A 24,915-nucleotide genomic window follows, 5' to 3' on the forward strand; every position below is an offset into this window, starting at 1 on the left:
ATATAGAGTGCCTTGAGCTCCTGGAAAAAAGGTAGGATAGAAATCTATCAACCAATAAATATTATCTTCACATAGGAATTATATGTCAGACCCATGCCTTACAGAATTTATTATCACAACTGGATAGGATTGCTTGCCTTTAATCATATTGCCAGCAGTATCCAACAGATGCCATTATTATTTGCACATCCATGTTGCAAACAACAGTTGCCACAGCAATGAAAATACAAAGCCCATCATTAAAAATATTGTGGTGGTTGCATGGATATGTCCTGTACTGAAGTTAGTTTTCATTGCGGGAAGTTTTCAGAGCTGGGGAGCATGTGAAAGAGAGGTCTTCCCCTTGCAATCTGACGTGGTCCGACCTGTTGCATCAGCATGCAACCACATACTTTGGCTGCCTACGTGGACTGGTCATAGATACTAAAGCACAAGTATATGAGAGCCCATTTAGTGTGGTGGTTAAGATATCAGGCTAGAAACCGGGAGACTGTGAGTTCTAGTCCTGCCTTAGACATGAAGCCAGTTGGGTGACCTTGGGCCAGTCACTTTCTCTCAGCCCTAGGAAGGAAGAAACAGCAAATCACTTCTGAAAAACCTTAGCAAGAAAACCTAGTCCAGGCAGTCGGCAGGAGTCAAAAACTGACTTGAAGGCACAAAAATAAAAGACAGTGAAAAACAAGAGTCTCTAGATATGCTCTGAAATCACCTGGGGCATCATGCACTAAGCAAATATGGGTCTGGTCAGTGTCTGGATGGAAGACTTACTTAGAGCCTCAGCTTCATTGCTTTGAGATTTAGTCAGAGGAAGGAAGGAAGGAAGGAAGGAAGGAAGGAAGGAAGGAAGGAAGGAAGGAAGGAAGGAAGGAAGGAAGGAAGGAAGGAAGGAAGGAAATGAATGCACCTCACATAAATATCTCTAATTAAATATGGTTGCATTTTTCAATGGTTTGCATAGAGACATGTATTTATATTTTATAGCGTTTGTACATACAGACACATTTACTTTTTAAAAAATTATTTTAGTTCCATTTTTGCTATTCTCTCTTTCCCCCCTCCCCATTAGTGATTTGGATCCTAAGTAGTTTCCTCATTCATGTGAGGAAGGATTTAATTTCCACCAATTCTACCCTTCACTGGTTGTCCCCACCATTTTCTGAAAGGCAAAAAAGCCCAATGTGCAAATCTAGAGTCTCTGAAACTCTGTATTCCAGCCCTTTCCAACCACCTGTTTTCACAGCTTCCTTTCCTGCCTCCTCCTGGATTGCCTCTGACATGACTTGTATGACTCCTTCAATGCTATGGAAGGTTCTGTAACCTCCAAGAGTACATTTTGGAGAGTCATGGAAGCTCACCAAGGATCTGGAGGAATCACTCTGTACATCCAGCCTATCTCTCATAAGGATTTGTTGTGGGCGAAAATTGGAGGAGGGTGTGCTAAGGCATGTTGCTTTTGAGATCTATGAGGACATGTGGGATATAAATTCATAGGCAACCATGGTTTGGAGAGGACCAATTCTCCAGTGATACTGTGCTGCTTCCCCAGCTGTGAATTGGCTGTCACACAGTTGCAGGGCGTTGCCCAAGGCAGTGGTGCCAGCAACTATGCCCATTTCTTTGTACCAGAAAGAAAAACAATGATGGCAGACAAGAGTGCCTGGGACTTAAATGGAGGTGTCTGCACCAGCTGGGAGTGGCCAATAAGCACCAGCTGTTCCCACTCCCTACAAGTCACCAGACTGTGTCTCAAGTGCATAATCAAGCACCATTATTCAGCAGTGAGTTAGGACAGAGGCAGTGGAGGTATGGTAGAGATTAGCAATGGGGATAGTAAATTTCACGCTGGTATAAAGCAGCCACGAAGGCCTTGGAAAATATATTTAAATGCTGTGATGTGTCTATACCTACAAAGATCACAATTGTGCAAGCCATGGTATTCCCTGTGACACTCTATGGAAGTGAAAGTTGGACTTTGAAGAAACAGGATAGGAAAAGTATTGACGTCTTTGAACTTTGGTGTTGGAGAAGACTCCTGAGAATACCATGGACAGTGGAAAAAACCAACAAATGGCTCATTGAACAAATCAACCCAGAGTTCTCACTTGAGGCACAAATGACCAGGCTCAAATTATCCTACTTTGGACACATTATGTGAAGACCTATCTCTCTGGAAAAGGCTCTGATGCTGGGAAAGGTGGAAGGAAAGAGAAGAAGAGGATGACCAGCAGCAAGGTGGATGGACTCAGTAACAGTGGTGATGATTGGACCATTGGAAGACCTGAAAGACCAAGTTAGGGATAGATCATCATGGAGAAAATCTATTTATGTGGTCACTAGGAGTCAAAAATGACTAGATGGCACATTATCATAATCATAATTTTCTACTGATTCAAGGATCAGTGGACAGCTGTTCAACTCAGCAAGGATGAAAAGCTCTAAGTGATTGTGTGCAGGATGCAGTTTGAAACACTGTCCACATTGTGAAGCACTGTCAGGCTTAATCCTGACTCTGTCTCCCCAGCCTAGTCATTGGATCTTCCAGCTTAAAAAGGGCTACATAGCCTTCCTGCTCATGCCAGCAACAAAATCTCCCTGACTCTGGACTTGCAAAAAAATGGAATTGTTCAGCTGTTTTGTGCTTTCTTTATCATTGTAAAAAATTGCTTTGGTTTGGGCATTTTCTAGTGGAGGAATGACTAGAGCAGTTTTCCCAATCTGACACTATTTTAGATTTGTTGCAGCTGTATTTCCAGCTGAAGGGCCCCAAAATGTTTGGGGAACTGCCAGGTTGAAGAAGATTTGTTTAGAGGGTATTCTTGACAAAAGATTAGAAATGTCAGAGGAAGTACAAAAGTTCATCCTATAAACTTAAGTGGTAGGAGAAAAAAAACAACCTAATTATTGCAGGACTCCCAAATTTAGCTAAATTCTGCTTCTCTTCTGACTATCTAAGAAGAGATTTACAGTAGTACCTGTAAGTGAAGCTTGAAATAACTCAAGAAGGGGTTCATGAGTTCATAATAGACAATGCTGACATTGCTTAATTATTTGTTCTGGGCTAAAATAAGAAAATAGTCTAGACTAGGCTGAGATGGATGATTGGCCCCACCCCATGTTCTTTTCTTATCCTAAAATGGATCTTACAGTTAATTGCTAAAACTGCTTTAAAATCTGTTCCTCCCTACTCCATCTCAGAAACAGTGTGATAGTAACTACTGAATTCCTGCTATTTGAAACCTTCAGTAAAATCTTAATTCAGGCCTGATGTTTAATTTTCACTCTCTGTGTACTTACTCTCTAACTCAATGTTTCTCAACCTTGGTAGCTTGAAGATGTATGGACTTCAACTCCCAGAATTCCCCAGCCGGCATGCTGGGGAATTCTGGGAGTTGAAGTCCACACATCTTCAAGTTGCCAAGGTTGAGAAACATTGCTCTAATGTTTCATTCAGATTCATACCACACATTTGAGTTGGCTATTGAATTAAGCCATTTTCTGGGTTTCACACAATGCATGGAATCATAAACTAACCAAAGGGGCTGGATTACAATAATACAACATGCTAAGCGATGTTAAAACTGACCAAGCTTTGCATGCTATGGAAATCTAGTCACAAATTCTTTAACCTGACCTGGGAAGTGTGTTTTGTGAATTCAGCTCCCAGGGCAGCAAGGCTCAAAGTGGTTATTAAAGGGAGGCATTTAGGAAATGCTGTAAAGGCATTCACTTCACAGTGGTGAGAACTAGAGTAGAGATTAAGCATGTGATGTATTGTATCAACACTCAGCTATTACTCCTGCACAGATTCCAACTCATCCCTAACAAGTTCTGATGATTTTGCCATGACAATAAAACAGTCATGGCTCAAGCATACCTTGAGTCCTTTCAGTTCCTTCCCAATCCCCCTTTTCTTGTTCAGGTTCTTCCTTATACACCCTGCTGTTGCCAAAGATTACTGGCATGTGCTGTAAGATGGAATGGAAGTTGTAGCCTCCAGGACAAGCTTATATGACCAAAGGGAAGACAGCTGATCTGTTATTTTGGCCTGCAAAGACTCTTGAGAGCCAATCCTGATATCTCTCAGTAGGGTTAGGAAAGATTCCTGGAGAATTGCTGCCTATCTGTGTTGATAATCCTGAGTTTGATGGGCCAGTTCATGGCCAGATTAAGTATCAGGCAACTTGGGAGTGAACAGGCTCTTCCATTCACTAGCCACTGCACCCAAAGTGCCATCCAAGTAAAGCAGCCATCAAAAGGTCATTTCATGGTAGCTACCAAATAATACACATGAGTGTCTCTCTTGTTATTCCTGGGAGATTCTTCATCTCTGTTGGAGGGGAGCAGATGCGTCACCCTTGTGTAGCAAGAGGAGCAGTGATCTCTGGCCATGCTGGGGAGGGGGGATGGGAAGCTCCTAGAGTTGCCAAGTGCTATTTATAGTTCTCTGCAGCCTGGTGCAAAAGGGATCCTGTGGAGCAGCTGAGCTATTTATAGCAACTGGCTTTCAGCAGCAGCACCCGACTCACATTCTAATAACCCACCGCAGAGGAGAGAAAGAGATAGCATGTGCAAGCAAGCAAAGGAGGGGTTGGGGATATTCTTGCAGTTTCCATCAAAATCTTAGACTGGGATCTTGAATGATTGATTTTTGGATCCCCTTTCCCCAGGCAATCCTCCTAGATATTCATTAGGATCTTTGTCATGGACTCCCCCTCCTCCTTTTCTGATGAAACATTTGGCCACAGTTAAAGGCTTCAGATGAACTGTGGGAAGAGGTTGTTTTCAAAACATTATTTCTGATTTGTGCAGTTGATCTGTCCTTGTGTGGGATACCTGAAACAGAATTGCATGATCTATCCCCATTGTAACATTATGCCTCGTTCTGAAAATTTCAGTCCTGAAATGCAAATGTGTAGGGTAGGTGGGGTTTATTGTGGGTGATTCACAAGCTAACAGAAGTATATACTGGATAACTCTTTCTGAAAACTTAGGCTGTGTTTTTATAGAACACTAAGCTAGTTTAATTTTAATGTTTTTTTTTTTCTGGCTCAGTGTGTCATTCAACTGGCTTAATTCAGTAAACAAATTTCAACCCTAATTAAGTTAAAAATGTTAAGTGAACATAGCCAGTAAGCAAAATCAAATAAGATAGATTATGTCTTAGCATGATGGTTAAGACAATGTGGTTTGTAGTAATATCTTAGTGTTTTGTGTGAACCCAGCCAATTGTGATGTATTTAATATATCATGGATAAACAATGTATGAGAACCAGTTTGGTGAATGGTTAAGGCACCAGGTTAGAAACGGGGGGGACTGTGAGTTCTAGTCCTGCCTTAGGCATGAAGCCAACTGAGTGACCTTGGACCAGTCACTTTCTCTCAGCCCTAAGAAGGAGGCAATGGCAAACCACTTCTGAAAATCTTGCCAAGAAAACTGCAGGGACTAGTCCAGGCAGTTGCCAGGAGTCAATACTGATTTGAAGGTGCGCACACATAAACAAATAATGTATAGTGTACTGTGTAAAATCTATCTTACTCTTATATTGCTTTTTGGAGATATCTGTTAGATGCTTTCAGGATTAAAACATTCAATTTTGTTAAAATATCGTAACATTTCTGTTCTTTTTATTAAGACTCAAAGCAAAAACTAGTCAAAAATAGGCACAGATTCCTGCCTGGGGGAGTTTATAGTTTTCATTTTGGAATGGTGGAAACATTCCAGTAAGATTAAAGTTGAAAAAAGGGGGAAAGAAGAGAAGGATTGAACATGGGCCTTTGCATTTATGCATGTATTAGGCAGTAGACAATTTCATAGGAAGAAAATCTCCACAGACTAAACTGGACACAAAGCTGGTAAACCAAGAGTGGAAACTCATTGTTGTTGTTTAGTCGTTAAGTCGTGTCCGACTCTTCGTGACCCCATGAACCATATTGCGCCAGGCCTTCCTGTCCTTCACTGCCTCCCTGAGTTTGCTCAGTTTCATGCTCATTGCTTCAGTGATGCTATCTAACCATCTCATCCTCTGCCGTCCTCTTCTCCTTTTGCCTTCAATCTTTCCCAGCATCAGGGTCTTCTCCAAAGAGATCTCTCTTCGCATTAGGTGGCCAAAATATCTGAGCTTGAGCTTCATTATCGATCCTTCCAATGAGCAATCAGGGTTGATTTCCTTTAAGATTGACTGGTTTGACCTCCTAGCAGTCCAGGGAACTCTTAAGAGTCTTCTCCAGCACCACAGTTCAAAGGCATCAATTCTTCGGCGCTCGGCCTTTTTTATGGTCCAGCTCTCACAGCCATACATTACTACTGGAAAAACCATAGCTTTGACTATGCGGATCTTTGTCAGCAAGGTGACGTCTCTGCTTTTTAATATGCTATCTAGGCTTGCCATAGCTTTCCTCCCAAGGAGCAAGCGTCTTTTAATTTCATGGCTGCAGTCTCCGTCTGCGGTGATCTTGGAGCCCAAATAAATGAAGTCTGTTACTGCTTCCATTTCTACCCCTTCTATCTGCCAGGAATTGATGGGTCCAGATGCCATGATCTTAGTTTTTTTAATGTTGAGTTTCAAGCCAGCTTTTGCACTCTCCTCTTTCACCCTCATCAAGAGGCTCTTTAGTTCTTCTTCACTTTCTGCCATTAGGGTGGTATCGTCTGCATATCTGAGGTTGTTGATGATTCTCCCTGCAATCTTAATTCCGGCTTGTGATTCTTCCAGCCTGGCATTTCTCATGATGTACTCTGCATATAGGTTAAATAAGCAGGGTGACAGTATACAGCCTTGTCGTACACCTTTCCCTATTTTGAACCAATCGGTTGTTCCATGACCGGTTCTAACTGTTGCTTCTTGGCCCGCATACAGATTTCTCAGGAGACAGGTAAGGTGGTCTGGTATTCCCATCTCTTTAAGAATTTGCCACAGTTTGTTGTGATCCACACAATCAAAGGCTTTTGCATAGTCAATGAAGCAGAAGTAGATATTTTTCTGGAACTCTCGTGCTTTCTCCATGATCCAGCGAATGTTGGCGATTTGATCTCTAGTTCCTCTGCCTCTTCGAAACCCAGCTTGTACATCCGGTAGTTCTCGGTTCATATATTGCTGAAGCCTAGCTTGTAGGATTTTGAGCATAACCTTGCTAGCATGTGAAATGAGTGCAATTGTGCGATAGTTTGAGCATTCTTTGGCGTTGCCCTTCTTTGGAATTGGAACGTAAACTGACCTTTTCCAATCCCGTGGCCACTGTTGCGTTTTCCAAACTTGCTGGCATATTGAGTGCAGCACTTTAACACCATCATCTTTTAGTATTTTAAATAACTCAGCTGGAATCCTGTCATCTCCACTAGCTTTGTTGTTAGCAATGCTTCCTAAGGCCCACTTGACTTCACTCTCTAGGATGTCTGGCTCAAGGTCAGTGATCACACCAGCGTGGACATCAGGGACATTAAGATCTTTCTTGTATAGTTCTTCTGTGTATTCTTGCCACCTCTTCTTAATCTCTTCTGCTTCTGTTAGGTCCCTGCCTTTTTTGTCCTTTATCATGCCCATCTTTGCACTAAACGTTCCTTTCATATCTCCAATTTTCTTGAAGAGATCTCTAGTCTTCCCCATTCTATTGTTTTCCTCAATTTCTTTGCATTGTTCATTTAAGAAGGCCTTCTTATCTCTCCTTGCTAAAGGAAACTCATTAGTTCATGATATTGGAAGAGATCTTCAGCTGAAGTTCTTGGATCCAATAGTGCTGTTTCTTCAGGTCATAAAAAATCTTTAGCTGTCTTTGGCAAGAATAAGTAAATATTGAATTTCTTTAAAAGAATTAATGGATCAACTGTACTGCTGATTCCCAAAGAAATCATACCTGTATCTCCACAGTATTTTGAAATAACTAAAACTGAAAAAGCACAGTGAAAAATCTGAGTAGATTTTCCAAGGGAAAAATCTGTAAAGGAGAGCCATGCAGATGGACGTGGAGTAGGGAAATCTAGGTTCAAATACTGAATTAGCCATGAAGCTCATGCCTCATTGGATGATTTTGGAATTACTTTACTCTTAATGAAAAGTGGGCTGCATTTAATAATTTTTTGTGTTTGTGTGTGTGCCTTCAAATCAGTGTTGACTTGTAGTGACTGCCTGGACAAGTCCCTGCAGTTTCCTTGGTAAGCTTTCAGAAGTGGTTTGTCATTGCCTCCTTCCTAGGGCTAAGAGAGACTGACTGGCCCAAAGTTATCCAGCTGCCTTCGCGCCTAAGGAAGGACGAGAAGTCAGAGTCTCCTGGGTTTCTAATCTGGTGCCTTAACCACTACACCAAACTTGCTCTCTCTTGTTTAACAAATACATAAACAAAATAATCTATCCAATTTATTTAGGCTGATTAATGCCTAAATTATTTAACAGACATATGAGAATGTAGTAGAAGAACCCCAGATAGGTCACACTGAGTTCTTTGGAGGTAAGGGAGAATAGAAATTGGAGAAAAAGTAGTAAGGAACTAGTCACAGGATTCTAGGATTCTCCTGATAAATATTGCCTGAAACTTCCCAGTAAGCAGTCCATGACATTTACATGTGCTGTAGCAGACAGGAAGTTCAATTAAAATATGGAAATAAATATTCTTGTTCAGCTTATTTGCTTACTAAGCAATTTTGGTTGAATTTCTTGTTCTTTAACCTACCCTATTTTCAGAGCTGTGAGAAGAAAATGTGAGAAGAACCATACATCTATCCTGAGTTCTTTGGACAAAGAGCTGGATACAAATTTAATAAAAACAACAACAAACAACAACGAAAGCTATTTATAAAAGGATGGACAACCAGAAGTCTCATGCAACCCTTAGCTTAATTTCATAAGGCTTTTGCAAGCAATCAGTTCAGGACTCTTGTAAAGGGCCATCTGCCTTCTCCTTGGGAGATTTTTAGGCATGGAGAAAGATAGAAAAAGGGGATAACAAAAGAACTGATGCAAAAGGTGGTGGCAAAAAGAGGGAGTGACTTTAGCTCTGGCCCTGTCTACCACTGACTTAAGTCCCATCTGTTGCTAGAATGGTAGTTTACCCCAAGGGAATGCAAAGAGGAAAAAAAGGAGGTTTTCTGCTGCTGTTTCCAATGAATACATTGCATGCGAGATGTAGTTATCATTTGGTGAAGGTAGCATTGCTGTTTGCTTGGTGGGAGTTCTGGCTTAGTGCTAGAGCACATCCTTTAAAGCAGTGTTTCTCAACCTTGGCAGCTTGTTGGCTGGGGAATTCTGGGAGTTGAAGTCCACACATCTTAAAGTTGCCAAGGTTGAGAAACACTGCTTTAAAGGATGCCAGTTCCAATCCCTGGCATCACCAGATAGGGCAGAAAAAGGCTCTTACAGTAGGTAAAATCCTGGACAGCCACTGAATCAGAGAGTCCTGGACTGGATTAGGAGTTCCCACTCTTTTTGACCAGCGGCCCCATTTGATATTTTAAGAGCATGCCATGGGCACTCAAAGAAAATGGCTGCCACAGGGTTGCCACAAAATAGCGCATATAACAGTGCGGCTAGTAACAAAACACCAATTAATCAGAAGTGGGACTGGAGAAATTGTTTCACCTCCAGTTCTCCAAATACTCATTATCAGTCCCAATTTACCTTTTACTTCTTTTATAAAATTCACATAGAGACATTTACAAACAAGCACAGGGCTGCAGCTTCTCACTATTTTTATTTTTTAAGATTGTCTGGGGGGAATCCAAGGCATTCTGTGAAATAAATGACCTGGATATGTTCTTTGCTCTCCAGCATGCCAGCTTCTTAACATTTGTTTAAAAAATAAAAACAACATTTAAAAAACATCTAAGACAGAGTGGAGCAGGCAAGCACCAAATCACACTGGCATCTGCATGCACCAGTCTGGGCGTCCTGGGATTAGATGGCCTAATAGCATAGCTCAGGATAAGGCAGGTTTCTGAGTCTCGTTGTGCCATCCAATTGTCACAAACCTGCTTTCTCACCAACGGAGGGTCTACAAAATTAGGGAGCTTTCCCTCCTTCCCTGTTGTTCATAGAATTATCAAATGAAAGCATTGGAAGGGATCTTGGAGATATGTAGTCCAACCTCCTATCCAATGTGGGCATCCACTATTACAGCATTCCCAACAGGTGGCCAGTGCGAGAGTGAGTTCTCCCACTGTCAGCAAGAAACAACAAGTAAGCAAATCTGATGAATACAAAAGCACAGATGGAGAGGGGCCAGCCTGCCCAAAATAAGGCAGGAAATATTCTGTTCCATGGGGTAGAAAGAAGAAAAGCCAAATATAAGAGATTTTGAGTAAGGCAGCTGCTGAAACTCTTCGTTATGACTTAATACTTTCTTCAGTGAAAATTACTCTTCGGAAGTTCTTGGATTTTTTTATGAGCTTTCTCAAGTGGTTCAGTCCTGACTAGAGGTGAAACCTGGCAACCATTCAGTCTCTGCTTAAACACTTCCAGTAATGGAGAGTCCACCACCTTCTGAGGCAATCTATCATTGAACAGCTCTGACCTTTAGGATATCTTTCCTGTTGTCCAACCAAAACCTACTTTCTTGTTGTTTAAACCCTGTGTTTATTGTTTCGGAATAGTATTAATCTGTCTAGATGGTCTTTCTCATTTCCATTGTCTATGAGACAGTTTCTCCATATTTCTTTGACTGAAAGTACATGTGGAATGAAACATTTGGTAAAGCTTTGATGAATTACCACAGTGATTGTATTAATATGAACAAAAACAGCAGTGCCATGTATTGCTGCATTGTTTTTGAACAAAAATAGTTTCCCAAGCTTCTTATTAATACACTGAGTTCTGATCGCTCCAAGTTAAGGATAAAAAAAGTACTGCTATCCCATGAATGAATTCTCCATGTCCTCTCATGAACTCTGCAATCAACTGGGAAAGCCTCTTTAAATGCCAAGCAGACATGCCAAAATATCTCATATATCTGTACAAAACAATATTTGAATAACTTAGATTTCGGTTTCTTATACCTTATTCCTTATTACATGGGAGTAATTTCAGTTGAACTCTACAGCCTATTTTTGTGTAGGCATGTACAGACTTCTCTATTAGAGCATGCATATTTCCTGATTTGTAAGTCTATTGGGTACAGTGTAGTTTATTTTCAGAAAAATGACTGAACAACAACAAAATGCATAGGGGGTTGTAGCCTTGCTAACTTGAGGAATTTGTCTTGGTTTTAGAAATAAAAGAATGTTTTCAGTTCTAATCACTCACAACAAGCTGGGTTTGCAAAGCCAGCTAGTTTAGGCTAAAATTGGGATGGACAGCTGGTGGCCCAGTTGTGTGAAACAGGCATCATGTTAAGACATAATGTTGTTTACTTGCTTGGGCATAGTATGTTATTTGAACACACTGATTGTGTTTTGTTATTCTTTGTTTAAGTTTACTGTGTTGTGTGAACCCAGACAGTTGAAAATAGGATTTTTTAAAAAGAAAAACTCAGGAGAGGGGGGAAAGGGCCTGTGTCTGTCTGTCTGCCTGTCTATCTATCTATCATCTGTCTTATTATAAAAAAACCTTCCTTCCTTCCTTCCTTCCTTCCTTCCTTCCTTCCTTCCTTCCTTCCTTCCTTCCTTCCTCCCTCCCTCCCTCCCTCCCTTTCTCTCCCTCCTTCTCTCCTTCCTTATGATTTACAGGAAACATTTTTAGAAAAATGATATGATGGTCACATGTCCACCAGTTGTCAGTTGATATACACATTATGCTAATGTCATGCAAATTAGCTGCAGTCCATCACCTAATTATTTATTTTTTCAACTGCCCTTGATGTCCTCACTTCCCCCCGCTGCAACTTCCTCCAATTGAAGGAGCCTAATTTGGTTGATCCCTTGAGTTTGTCCAGCCTTTTGTTTTGTTACCCAAGTAGCTGTCCTGAGTGCTGAAGTAGCCCTCTACTAAGGAGCTGTCCATGGTACTGATCGTACCTAAGACACTGTTCCTCTCAGCACCACCTGCCGGCCCTCCCTTCTCTAGCGCCTGTCTGCGCTTTGCGTCCCCCCCCCCCCCAGCTTCCCTCCCCAATCAGCGGTGCTTCGTGACTGCCTGGCAGATGCGTCACGCTTGGGCCCGGAGTTCCCTTCCCCGATTCGTGACTCGCCTGCCGGAGTCTCGGGCGGGACTCGGCAATCTCTGCAGCTCCGTGCCTGGACAGATCCCCTCCTTTTCTTACCCCCCTAAACTGACAGCTCCTGTGCTCCTAACCCTCTGAGGTGCCCTTTTGGAGAAGGTGAGCTTCTGTCCAACGGGAACAGATAGGAAGAAAGAAATGGAAAGGCAGCTTCCAAAGATTCTCTAATCATGCCCTTTTAAAGGTCTCTAGGCAAAGTTAGGGGCTGGGGAGAAAGGGGTCCTGGTGAAGGAGGAAGAATAAGAACTGGGATATGGGAATGGGACTCTGCAAATGTCCAGAGGAGACTCTGAGAGGACTGGGCAATAAGGATGTGATGTGGATGATTGGAGTTCCATGAATAGATCAGACTCGGGCTAAGACGTGAAAATCTCTCTCTGCATGTGTTTGTGTGTATGTGTGTGTGTGTGCTTCCATGTGCATATGACACACTCAGAAAAAGGGAGTTGAGGAGGGAAAAAATAAAACGATGTGTCAGAGACAATCAAGTGTGTGGTTGTGTTTTGGTTTGATATGGAGAGACAGAAGTGCTGCCTAGTTCTGGGAGGGGTGGGTGGGTATGATGTGACTGGTCGTAGTTGTTTCTGTGCAGTTATTTCCCTCTGAATATGGTTATTAAGCCCCACTCCACATTTTCCCATTTGTTCCTTTTCAAACCTTAGTTTTAGTGATGTGTATGTTGCTGTTATTTCCATTTGTATGGTGTGGAGTAGAGGGCTTGATTCCCTGTTGAACTAGTGTACATGTTTCCCTCTACATTGGGGGTTGTATGCTGGTGGTGAGGGAAGGGCAGGGGTGTGAGGAATTATGTGTGGCTTTTAGTCTGTGAAAGCATAACAGAGTGTTTTGTTAACTGACTAAATGTGCTTGTGCAGAACATATTGCACCATGCCTGGGCTGTAACATTCCCTGCAGGTCAGTTTCAGACATGAAAGATTTCTGCTTTGGAAAACATGTCAGGAAAGAACGCAAACGGTAAATCATTATGTCTAACCATGACTCTTGTTAGGACTTTCATTGTTGTTATTTGTGTGGGCTGTGGCCACACAAGCCGAAAAGACACTATTGGCCATGGTTTCCCATTACATGTATGTTGCAATAGATATGTGTGCAAACCTTGCACATGATGATAAAGGTACTATTTGTGCAGCCTGTTTTGCAAAGACATGTAGGCATGAAGGTCTTAGAAAGACTTGTGAACCAATGAAAATGTTTGTGGTTTGGTGCTCCTGAAGAAGAATTAGATATATATGTCTATAGTTTGCGCGCCAATCTAGATATGTGCTTTGGCTGATGTGCATATGAAAAAAAGATGTGTTTGGGCATGTGGAGGATGAGGATAGTATGTTTAGACAGTGTACATTTAAATTAGGATGTACATCTAAGGTGAAGATATTTGGGCGGGTTTAAGATATATGTATGAACACATGTATGTGTGCATGAGCATGCAAAAGACAGACATTGTGCACTCAATTCTGGGCACATGGTTCCTTTCTGTGCATGTTTAAAACATACGTACGCATCCGCTGCCATTCAGAAGACAGTTTTATGAGGTAGAATGTAGCCTTTGATGAAAAGTATTAGTATATCCAAAGGCAGAACATAGGGATATATATGGAACATGGAGAATCCTATAGTCTGTTTAGCACACTCCCCACTAACAAAGACTAGCTATGTTCACACAATACACTTAATATGGCTAGTGAGTTAACCTGTTTCTGGGTTCACATAATATACTGAATCATAACCTGATCCAGTGGGCTGGTTTGACATAACATGCTAAGCTTCCAGTATCAAACAGATAAATAAACCCTTAGCTTAACACTCATCAAGCTCAGGATATTGCATGAAAGCTGCTATTAGGTCTTTAGCTGACCTGGCTAAGATCCGTTTCACAGTATAAACATGTCATTGAGCAGTGACTAGGATGTGGGAGTGATCCTTTGATCCAAGCAGCTTTTTGCTCTTCCAATATAAGGAAAAAGAACTAGGAGGGTGTCTTAAGTATCTTAAAATTTCAGACAGTTGGGAAGGAGTTAACCCGAACCTTTTGGAAAGGCCTTGGTTCTGGACTTCTACAGAGGTTTTGGTGTGGTGGTGATGGTTTGTGTATATGTTTGTGTTTATGTGTATGGTGCAGTTGGGAAGAAAAGGGCTTGGAAGCATTTTTTTCTGAGGTACAGGGGAGAGAGAGAAAGAGAGAGATGGTTGTTTGGTGATGAGAGATTCCCCCGCCTACAGATAGATGGTGGCTGAGTGCGTGGGTGGTGGAAACAGGGAGCTCCCCAGAAGGATAGAAGGGGCATAACTGAGAAGGAAAAGAGTGGGGAGTCTTGCTTTCTGGGGTGGTGAGGCTTCCAGCCACTGGGGAGAGCATTAGAAAGCTGCAGAAGAGGCAAGGACCTTGATGCCTCAGCCAAAGCTGAGACAGGAAGAAGGGGGCTACAATTGGGGTGATGGGGGTGTTGGTGGTATGCAGATGACCCACTAGAAATCTCTTAGTCCTAATGAAGCCTTCCCATAATCCTGCACCTTCCCAAAGTTTTTGTTGCAATGCCCATCACCTTCAGTTGATGAAGTCTCACTGGCTGGAAGTGATGGGAATTGTTATCTGACAGCGGTGAAGCACGGCTGTCTCTAAGTGAAGTCAACAAATGGCAAAGGGAGAGTGGGGTTCTAAGAATCCCAAGTGCCACACTTAGGTCCAGCTTATCCTGGGATGGCATGTAACTGAAGCTGCAGCTTTTACCCACCACCAAGGCAAGAAGAAGCAATGACAAGTCTTCTCTGGGTCTTTTTGCGGTCTGGGCTTTCTGGGTCTGTCCAACCCCGTATCAGAAAGCCCTTACCCCAAAAAGCATCCGGGGTTGTACGATGGCATCGCTGGAACCACAGCAAGGGGGCACCTGTGAGTCAGAGAAGAGGAAAAAGCTGCTGCTGGTGGCTTTGTCTGGTCGGTCTGGCCTCATGACCCTGGAGGAGGTGAGAAACAACTCATGTCCATTGCCAGGTGGCGCCCAGACCCCTGTCCAGGGAAGACGCGATGGGAGACAGAATCCAGGAGTGATACTCCCCATCTCTGGCTGATCTCTTGTGTGAGGCTGATTGACATCAGCGGGAAGGAACAGCCTCACCGTGGCTTCCATGATGCACTTTGGGAAACTGGATCAAGTGCTTCCTTCAACTGCTCCCACTTCTTTCCCTGGGCTGTCTTCCAGTGCAAATTGTTCTGCTTAACTTCCAGGAACCTGGAGCCTCCCAAACCCTTTTAGACATGAAGGAATATACAGTACTTGTCGAGTTGTTACCACTTGCTCTCCCTTTTCTTCAGCAGTTTTGTATCATCATTCTGTCGCCTCACTTCTCCCCAGCCACTGAGCCCTGGGCAAAATGGGCTGGCTGGGGCTTTTACTTTTCAGTGGTGTACCTGTGCTAGGTATTCATATGGAATAACATCAGACCAGCCTCTGCAACCTGGTGCCCTCCAGAAGCGTTGGATTTCAACTCCCAGAATTCCCAGCCAGCTTGGCCTTTCGGGGAGTTGAAGTCCAACACATCTGGAGGCAAGACATGTTGGATAAGACTTAAGCAACCAACTGGTTCACATGCTTACCAAACCAATAACCTCCAGATTGTGGGATGTTGCCTGATCCAGACCCCTCTTCCTGTGCTTCTACTGTAGTTAGAATACTAGAAAAGGACTGAGAGATCTAGTTTTTTCTTTAAAAACATTCTTCGTGTACTCACTGTTTCTCAGCCTAATACCCTTTACTGGGCTGCTGTGAAAACAGTAGGTAGGGCAATGGATAAGATACAGTAGATAATAAATGTGGGGAAAATGACACAATGCAGAATTCATATGTGCTTATTTTGCCCAAGTTTCACAATCCTTCATACTCTGAAGAATTATGCATAGATATGTCTGTGCTATAGAACATGGTGAGGACATGTATTGCTCCATTATGTGTAATGGGCAGCACATTTGGTAAGTGGGGAAGCTGACTCAGTGAGTCTTATAGACCTTTCCATCTGTTAATGTCAGTGTGCTCATAGATTATTGTGGAATGTGGATTTGGAGGTACTAGATTTCAATCCCTGTTCTAATGGGCATGGATTTTCTGCATGGGCTCGGAGAAGCCATTACTTTATAGCTTCTGTGGCCCGTTGTCTATTAGGTGACCTGCATAACTGTGGTTTTTGACAAGATGATTGAGGAGGTAATAATGATCAAAGTCTCCCGACATTAAATATTGCTCTTGAAATCTTCCTTAACAATATGGAAGATGACACACCCTTCAGGGTTTCCACTGTCTTACCTCCCAAAAGGATCAACAGATACTAGAACCAAGCAGAAGAGGAAAGTCGGGACCTCCAACTCTGCTTGTCAGATGCATCTGGTTAGATGCTGTTTGGTCAGAATGAGCTTTCACTTGTGCGTTTTTGCAAATAAAATGAAAAGAGCTACCAAATTGATTGTGTAATTTATGAGAAAAGACAAAAACATTGGGGTCTCTTCAACTCAGCAGAGGCTTCTAATTCTAATCATGAATGGTGTTGAAATGTTGGAGGGGTTCACATAGGACAATCAGTTGTCTGCTCAGTGAAGGAAATCCAAAGCTAGAGCAGTTCCACCAAATGGCTGTTCAGCCTCTACGTGTAGAAGCAATTCTTCGGTGAGGAAATATTTCATCATTGTGTGCATTTTTCTCCACTGCTGAATTGTTTACCTTCAAGGATGTTACTCCTAACATTCAACCAAAATCTGTTTTCCTCTATATAGTTCTGCACTCTAGATCAATAATGAACTAATCTTTGTCCTTTCAAGTTAGATCAGTTAAAAACCTGGTGAATTTATTTGCACAACATACTAAACTTGGTTTGCATTAAGTTTTTCTTTCTTTTTCTTTTTTTAATCTTTGTGTGGTTTAGCATGTGGTTCACATTCAGCCTATTACGGCAGTTACGGTTCAACATACAGTATTATGCCCATCTAGAAAATGGGTTACTTCAGTAATCAAGTTAAACTGGTGTGGTATAGTGGTGAAGGTGTTGGATTAGAACCAGAAAGGCTCAGGGTTTAAATTTATCCTTAGCTATGGGGCTCACAGGTGATTTGGGGCCAGTCATTTTCACCCAACCCGACCTACCCAACCTAGTAGGGTGGCTGCTGCGGAAAGGGCGACTCCTCATAATCTTTCTTTTGCTTTTGGAGAAAAGGTCAGAATTAAATAAATGAATAAAGCGACAGAAGTACAGATACATGCCATCTGGAGAGCTGAAGTATTATATATTCTCAGTGTTTGTCTTCAGAAGACCCAGTAAGCAATAAGAGTATAAAATAATATTTAAGATTTTTTTAAAAGGCCAAGGATAAAAATAATTCAAAATCTATATGAAAGCAATGCTTTAATTAAGCCAACTGGATGCAAATTATGCCAGCTTTTCTGTTTTTAAGAACTTTAAATCAGACAAAATGTTTAAGGATGTAGAAAAGGGCAGAGAGGAAAAGAGAAATCATAGCTGGTGTTTAATCCATGTCTGGATCAGTTTACAGCCAAGACTGAAACCTGTGCAGACCAGACTTATGCAACAGCTTCATTTTTTTTCCTTCCACATTTCCTTTTGATTTTCTAACTATTTTGCGAGTAGAAAAGCTTTTGGATTTTGTAACCATATACAAACCACTGACCATAATATACATACTGCTTTAACGTGGATTTTATAATGTGGAAAAGCAAAATACTAACCCTCCCATGGAAATTCTTGGACATTTAAAAAAAATACAATAATTTCTTGGAACAGAAAGACGTTAAATGTTTTTTCTAGAAGTCTGTATATGGCCCATTATCTTTCCTAAGATCATCCATGAATAGCTTCTAAAACATTCATGTTGTACCATCCAGGAGGGTCATCTCATGCCAGGATATTAAAATGCAGCATTACTTTCACAGTATGAGGCCAACTCTGTTTTTTTAAACATAGTCTTATTAATGGCATGTAATAATCAAACAAACAAACAAACAAACAGGAGTAATACTGTAAGAAACTAAATGCTTACAGTGGTTAAGATCAACTAAACATAAAGGGAGAAAAAAAGACAAGGAAAAAAGAAAAAAAGAAAAAATAACATCCGTATGATATCATTATAAAATTATTTCAATCCTTAAACTTATTATTAAATCTGGACAATACAGAAACATATTGCTCCATTTTTTCATGTTTAGAATGCAAAGAATTTTCATATTTAGAATAAAGAATTTTCAAACATTGGTTTGAAATCAAAGAATACATGTGTTCTATCTATTCCTCCACTTCAGGAGTATCAATTTCTTTACTTACCATTTTCAGGAGCTCTGTGGGGGACAGAGCCTGGAAGTGTTGCTTCTCCATGATGGGGCTGGCTTTCTGGAATGGCCTTCCATCGGAGATTTATTTGTCCCCAAATTTATCTGCCTTCTGGAAAAAGCTGAAAACAGAGCTTTTCCAGAGATCTTTTGTGGCATGATGTCAGGTAGCATTTTAAATTTTTTAAAAAGCATTTATTTTATGTGTTCTTTGGTATTATTATGTTTTGTAGTTATTGTAAGCTGCCAAGAATCTATTTATGATCATAGCAGAATATAAATCTGATAAATAAATAAAAATGATCTTTGTGGATCCCCAGGCTTAGTAAAGCCAAAGTCCTTCGTGAAATGTCAAATTCTATATTTTAGGAATACAGTTCAACATCACATTTACTATGTTTCACGCCCCCCTCCCCCCAATTATGTTAGCTTACATTATAACGTGAAACCAAAAGGGAGCCGTGAACAGACATGACCAAATCACAAGAGTCAAAAAGCCCTCAAATTTCTGCTATTGGGATGGACCACCTCTGATTGATTGTCTACATAACAGCCTGCCTCTCCTTCAAGAACTCAAGCTGGCACTCCAAGTCCTCGACCCCAGTAACAATACTGTGAGGAAGATCATGCTATCTACTGGAACAGATGGCACCTAAAACAACATGTCCAGTTTAATCAACCAGCTAACTATATCTGCTTACCATCTGGATCTCCCTGGTGCCTTAAAGCTGCAATGCTCAAAATTCTTAGCCAGCATGGTAATTGTAGAACTATAGTCCCAACTCACCTGAAAGGTGCCAGACTGGGAAGAACTGACCAAGGTTTTTTTTTTCCCTGTCTGGAGCTTTGATAGTCAGGGTATAACATTGTACTGCTGTTATTCCAGATGATGATTGGGTCCTTTTAGAACTGGGCTATTTTGTGAAGGGAGGTATAAATAGTATCTCCTAGAACTTCCTAGATGCTATTGTCCAATAATTCCTTTATTCTCTGGCTATTGGCTGTTCTGGCTAAGACTGATGGAAAGCAATATTTGAATGATAATCTGCAGCCTGAAATGATAGAGTCTAATATGGGTCTTCTGGTCATGCAGATTACTTCTTAATCTTTGTTCTCTCTGCTATTTCCTGTTTGGAAATTTTGACTGTTTTAGGTCTTCCATTGCTCACTTTTCCTAAAACAACACTTTCTCTGAGAATGTGATGCTCTTTGATAGAAGTACCATGCTCACAAAATGAACAATACCATATTCAGACCACATGGCTGCCTCAGTTTGATGACATAGGGGCTGGGTACACATGTGTTTAACAATATTACCTAAAGACCAAACAGCAGTATTTGCATTAAGCTTGATTAATTTTAACCTTGGTTAGTTGAGGGGGAGAGGCTTAGCATGTTATATGAGCTCAGCCTGTTGAGTTACTTTATGATTCAGTGTGTTGTCTGAACCCCCAAATGAGTGAGCTGAGCAATCATATTAACCATATCCTACAAACCAGCCACCATTGTGAGCTTCAAATACAAAACTGAAAACTACAGTTTGGCTAGAAAGTTCATGAGCAAATGAGAAGATTCACCACCATACCTTTCCATTTGTAGACACAGTCCCTGTTTGCCTAAACAGACGACCATTTCAGTTGGATTCAGAAAGTGCTCATCAAACACCTTGGCTAATAGAATTACACAGTGGTCCTAAAATAAAGTATTGCAACATGCCAGGAGACTCCTGCTTAGAGTTTCAGCCAATTTTTCCATCATACTCCGTTCCATCCATCCCACCTACCTTAATTTTCGATTACCTTCCCTAAAAGTAACTTAGCATTCCATGCTCATGCAGGCTGCTTGGTATCTTCATCAGGCTGTTTCGATGATTTCCACTTGCCCAGTTTCTGCCCCTCAAATTCTTTGCACTTCTTTGGGATTCCTCAAAACATTATCCCATCTTCTGTGTATGAGTAGTATTGTTTTGGCTATTTGAAAGTCCACAAATGGAAAATGAATTTGCTGTTAATATATAGAATACTGTATGTTGTTGTAACAGAAAGCAACCACCTAAGATTAATACAGTAGATATTGATTTCTGGTTTCTTTTACGTGTAAGATATGACAACTCCTAGGTCAAATATTCAGATTCAGACAAGCTTAGTATCAGCCAACTGAAATCAATGAGATTTAAGTTAGCAATGACTAACTCATATTTATTTCAATGGATCTTCTCTTAGTGTAAATAAATCTGAAATCAAATATACAAGATGTGACTGATCATGCACAGGTAAACTATTAATTTATTAAATATCCTCTAGAAGAAAAAGAGCATTCTTTTTAGATCAGCTGGAATTTTCCCAGACTACTGGGACTATTTGGACTACTATTCCCTTCATTCTTAGCAAATAAATAAGCTCAAACAGCTGTATCTAAATAGACTGAATTATAAAAATCTTTACCATTCTAATTGTGCAAACCTCAAAATTTATCTTCCTGAACTTATTCCCCCCAAATTTCAACATATTCATGGACAAAACCTGTCAAAACCAACTGACATATCTAGGATCCAAACAGCTTTTTGCCACTTCCATATTTTAAATTCAAAGCCTGCGCAGAATATTGATCTTCTAAGATAATGTGATTTTATACAGTGCCATGTGCTTTAAGGATGGTGCCTTTCGGTCACTGCTTTGTATATGTGCTTGTATTAAAAATAATGAATGTCTTTTAAAACACATGCTGCTTTTAAGGGGACCAGTCTCATTCAATATAATTTTTTTAAATAAATTCATAATATATTAATCAATTTGCTTGCTGCATTCTTAATTTCTAAAATTTATTTATACAGTGCCATTTGCACCTATCTTTCCTCCTAGAAGATGAAAATAGTGTAAACTGTAATTTCTTTCTTACAACAAAATTTTGAGTTAATTAGACTTGATAATTCACTAAAGGCCACCCAAGAGACTAATGGCTGAGCTGGATCTTAATCCATGTCTTTCTAATCCTGGTTCAACACTTCAACCTTACATCATGTTGGCTTTTACTAAATTGAAAGCATAAAACATAGCATTTGTCTGTGGAATACTACATGATTTGCCATGGGAAGAAGATCATGAAAAGGAAACGTCAGAGAGAAATGGCTTTGGAAAATCTACACTGGTAATGACATCCTTGTTTCATATAAAAACTCATTATTTACATGTAATAAATGGAGTCAGGCATCTACAGCCTCTGCAAAGTAGTCATGATGTGTACGGCATATTTTGGTGTGGTGAATAATTCACCATAAACATTATCAGCCCAAGCCATTACGAAGTTATTCTCTGTTGTATCCAAATAGGTCTTATCGCAAAAGAACACCCATACATTTGCAATATGCTATTTATTATGCTGTGATATATCCCTGCAAATTTTGCCTGCTCAAGTTACCAAATAGCCTAGTCCTCTTAGGGGTGAACACATATTTCCATCATTTTCTGTAAAAACAAAAAACAAAAAATCAAAGCTTGAAAAAAAATGAAGATTTGAAGGAAGAACTGGTGGTGGTGGGTTCTCTCTGGAGATCTCTCTGGAAATTTAATTGAAAAGTGTTCCAGTGTTTCATCCACCAAGGAAGGGTGGGGGAATAGAATGGATTACTGTTCCATATCGATGTGTTATTGCTCTCTAGTTCTGGAAAGGAACATGACCATCAAGGAAAGATGGGTTGATTTTTGGCTTATGGAGCAACATTTGAAGAATACAGAGGACATAGAAAATGCTCACATTCAATAATCTGTGCTTCTAGAGATAGTCTATGAAACTATACATGTCCTCCATCTTAAGTAACATCCTTCCTTGATCCATTCTTTATGATTCATAACTGGATTCCACTGAGTCAAGCTGGGGCCTTCTTGGAATAAACAATAATGAAAGGGCCATCTATTTCCTCCCAGAATGCAAATGAACATTCAGATTCCCACTACCTATGAAGAAGGCACAGGCAAAATACACATGATGGTATATAGTTTGTGCAAAGATAAATTCCATGCAGGTCTGTCAGTGGTTAGGGAAGAAATGAAGAGGCCTTCTAAGTCAGAGTTTCTGTTGAACCCCAAATACTGTACGATGAACTGGAGCTCAAGCAAAACATTCATTGATTGCTTTTTCTCTAAATCAGTCTTTCTTAATCTGATGTCTTCCAGATGTGCTCCATTACAATTCCATGGCTATTGTTGGCTAGGAACTGTGGGGATTGTAGGTTAAGACATCAGGAGAACCATATTGGCTAATGATCCTTCAAATTCAAACCTTAGCATTTAAAGAAGTAAGGCAGACAGTCATGGGAAAAGCCTCCCTCTGCCTTAGAACTGGAGAAGACAATGCTGAACCAGATGATTAATGTGGTAAAATAGGCAAGTAACAGATAAAAAGTCAATGCGGAAAGCTGTCTTACACTCCATTAGATGAATGTTCATGGAGCCAAGGGGTGAGCAACATTCGTAGAACTTGCTGGAACTTGTCCATCAAGAGAAAAAAGCATGGTCCTCTCCAATCAGATTAAATCTAAAATTATCAGATAGGACTGGCTCTCCAAGATCTCAGATGATGGACCTATGCCACCTCTGTTCTTTTTAAATGAAGTTTTTTTTAGCATTGGGACTCAGACTTTCTATATGTGTTCCATGGCTGAGCATGCCTTTCTGCAAACTTCAATTGCACAATATTCTTTCTCTGTCTTCCCCAACCTGCTTACCCTCCAGATTGTTGGTTTACAATTCACAGGCCATCAGAGAATATGTAATACTGCTGAGGCTGAGCTCAGGGCAATCATTTGGTTAGGAAACATTTACAAAAACAGAGTTGCACTAAAGCAGTCTGCATAATTTAGTCCTTTTCAGTCTATTGGATTACAAGCCCTATAATCCTAGACATGCTGGCTATGAATGATGGAATTTGTAGTCTAGCACATTTGGAGAGTTGAGGTTGGAGAAGATTGCTTCAGCTGTGGTAATTCCTGAAGCTTCTGATTTTTTTTAAGATGGAAAATTTCTTTGTAGTCCTTTGAAAGTGAACTAAGTAAGATGTCGGAACAGAAATCACACAGCAATTAAATGGCATAAAACATAACTTTAATTCTTCTTACTTGTGCTCAGTTATGTCCTTTGCTGTCCCAAACTTTTATAGAGAGACTATCCCAATTTTCAGTTTCTAACTGATAGGATGGATCTAAGAAGTAAAGTAATATATGAGGCTAATCAAATTATGTGTCTAGCCCCCCCCCCTTTTTTTTGCTCTTGAACACAAACAATAGCTGGATATTAGTTGGAATGAATGCTTTGTGATGCATTCACTGATAGAGGGATTAAAACATAGGATTCCTATAATAGGAGTCTTCTTAACTTGGTGGGAGTCTTCTTGACTATGAAGTTCAAGAAGTAGACTTCAGTTTTGCAGTGAATCAAGAGATGTTTAGCCCTAACAGGCTCAGCCATTAGGAAAAATGAGGCAATTGTCTCCATAAGAGTTGGAGGAGAGAGATGTATGTCAAGAGGCTTGCCCTCTAAGCTAACTTGGTGCCTTCAGATGTAGTGGTGGATACTTGCATCATTATCAGTATTACAATAAAATAAAGATCCAATGACTAGTCAAATAAGCTTTTATTCTTGGATTAGGAAGGGTCACAGTCTTGGTTTTTTTGTGTCAGGAAACAAATATCATGGTCTAGCTCTACTTTGGACTGAGCTCTCCCTGCTAATACCTGGCAGGTGTTGCCCCCAACTTTTGAGGAATGGTCAAGCCAGAGGTAGCTCATGTTTCTTTATCAGTTATAAAAAATATCATCAAACTCCTCCAAGCCAGCTCTCAAAACAGCTGCAATACCTCATTCTTGGAGGAGAGGTGAGATTCTTAAGTCCTTTGTGTGGGCTAATCTAATAGTTCCATAGCATAATAAGAAGTTATCTCTGAACTTCCTTCTCTCTCTCTCCTTATCCACATTTCCCATCAAAGCTGCCCTACTCTCAAGGCTAGGCCAAGATACTTTTCTAACTAAGGAGGTACCTCCTACCCACCCCAAACCCAGCAAACAGTGTTCTCTCTCTACTCACAAACATCTGTGAGGCAGAGGCTCTCATAACCTCCTCTTCTTGACAACAAAAGTGTAAAAGCAAAAGCTCAAATAAGAACAATTTGCTGCCCTTTCATGTTGTCCAACCTCTGCTGACTGAGACAATGGTTTCCTCTGCCTAATAGCAGGACTAGTCCTGGGCACTCTGCTTGACAACCCCATTGTAATGTACGTTATACTTTGCACATTGGGACCATTGCATGTCATCATCAGCAAGGCCACAGTATGGGAAAAATGTCTTCTCTGATGGAAAAAATAATGGTAGGAAAATCTTGGACAAGTCTGTGATGTAACTTGTAGGTTACTGCCCACATAAACCTTTGTTTCCCCTAC

At 40.7% G+C, this 24,915-nt stretch overlaps 1 protein-coding gene across 3 annotated transcripts in view; it reads right to left on the reverse strand.

Moving 5' to 3' along the window:
- LOC103053198 (E3 SUMO-protein ligase ZBED1-like) overlaps window positions 1-21,225 on the reverse strand; it is a 43,629-nt gene extending 22,404 nt beyond the window's left edge. For 2 of the 3 annotated variants that reach the window (XM_025163316.2, XM_007423087.4), the window contains exon 1: window positions 18,481-21,225. The gene's annotated coding sequence lies outside the window, so the exon portion shown is untranslated. The remainder of the gene's footprint in view (window positions 1-18,480) is intronic. The other variant, XM_025163315.2, reaches the window with a different exon arrangement.
- Window positions 21,226-24,915: the final 3,690 nt, after the last annotated feature.

Source organism: Python bivittatus, unplaced genomic scaffold (assembly GCF_059951505.1).
Source record: "Python bivittatus isolate LINGU-HERP-01145 unplaced genomic scaffold, Pbiv_v1 ctg000410_np1212, whole genome shotgun sequence".
Taxonomy (NCBI): domain Eukaryota; kingdom Metazoa; phylum Chordata; class Lepidosauria; order Squamata; family Pythonidae; genus Python; species Python bivittatus.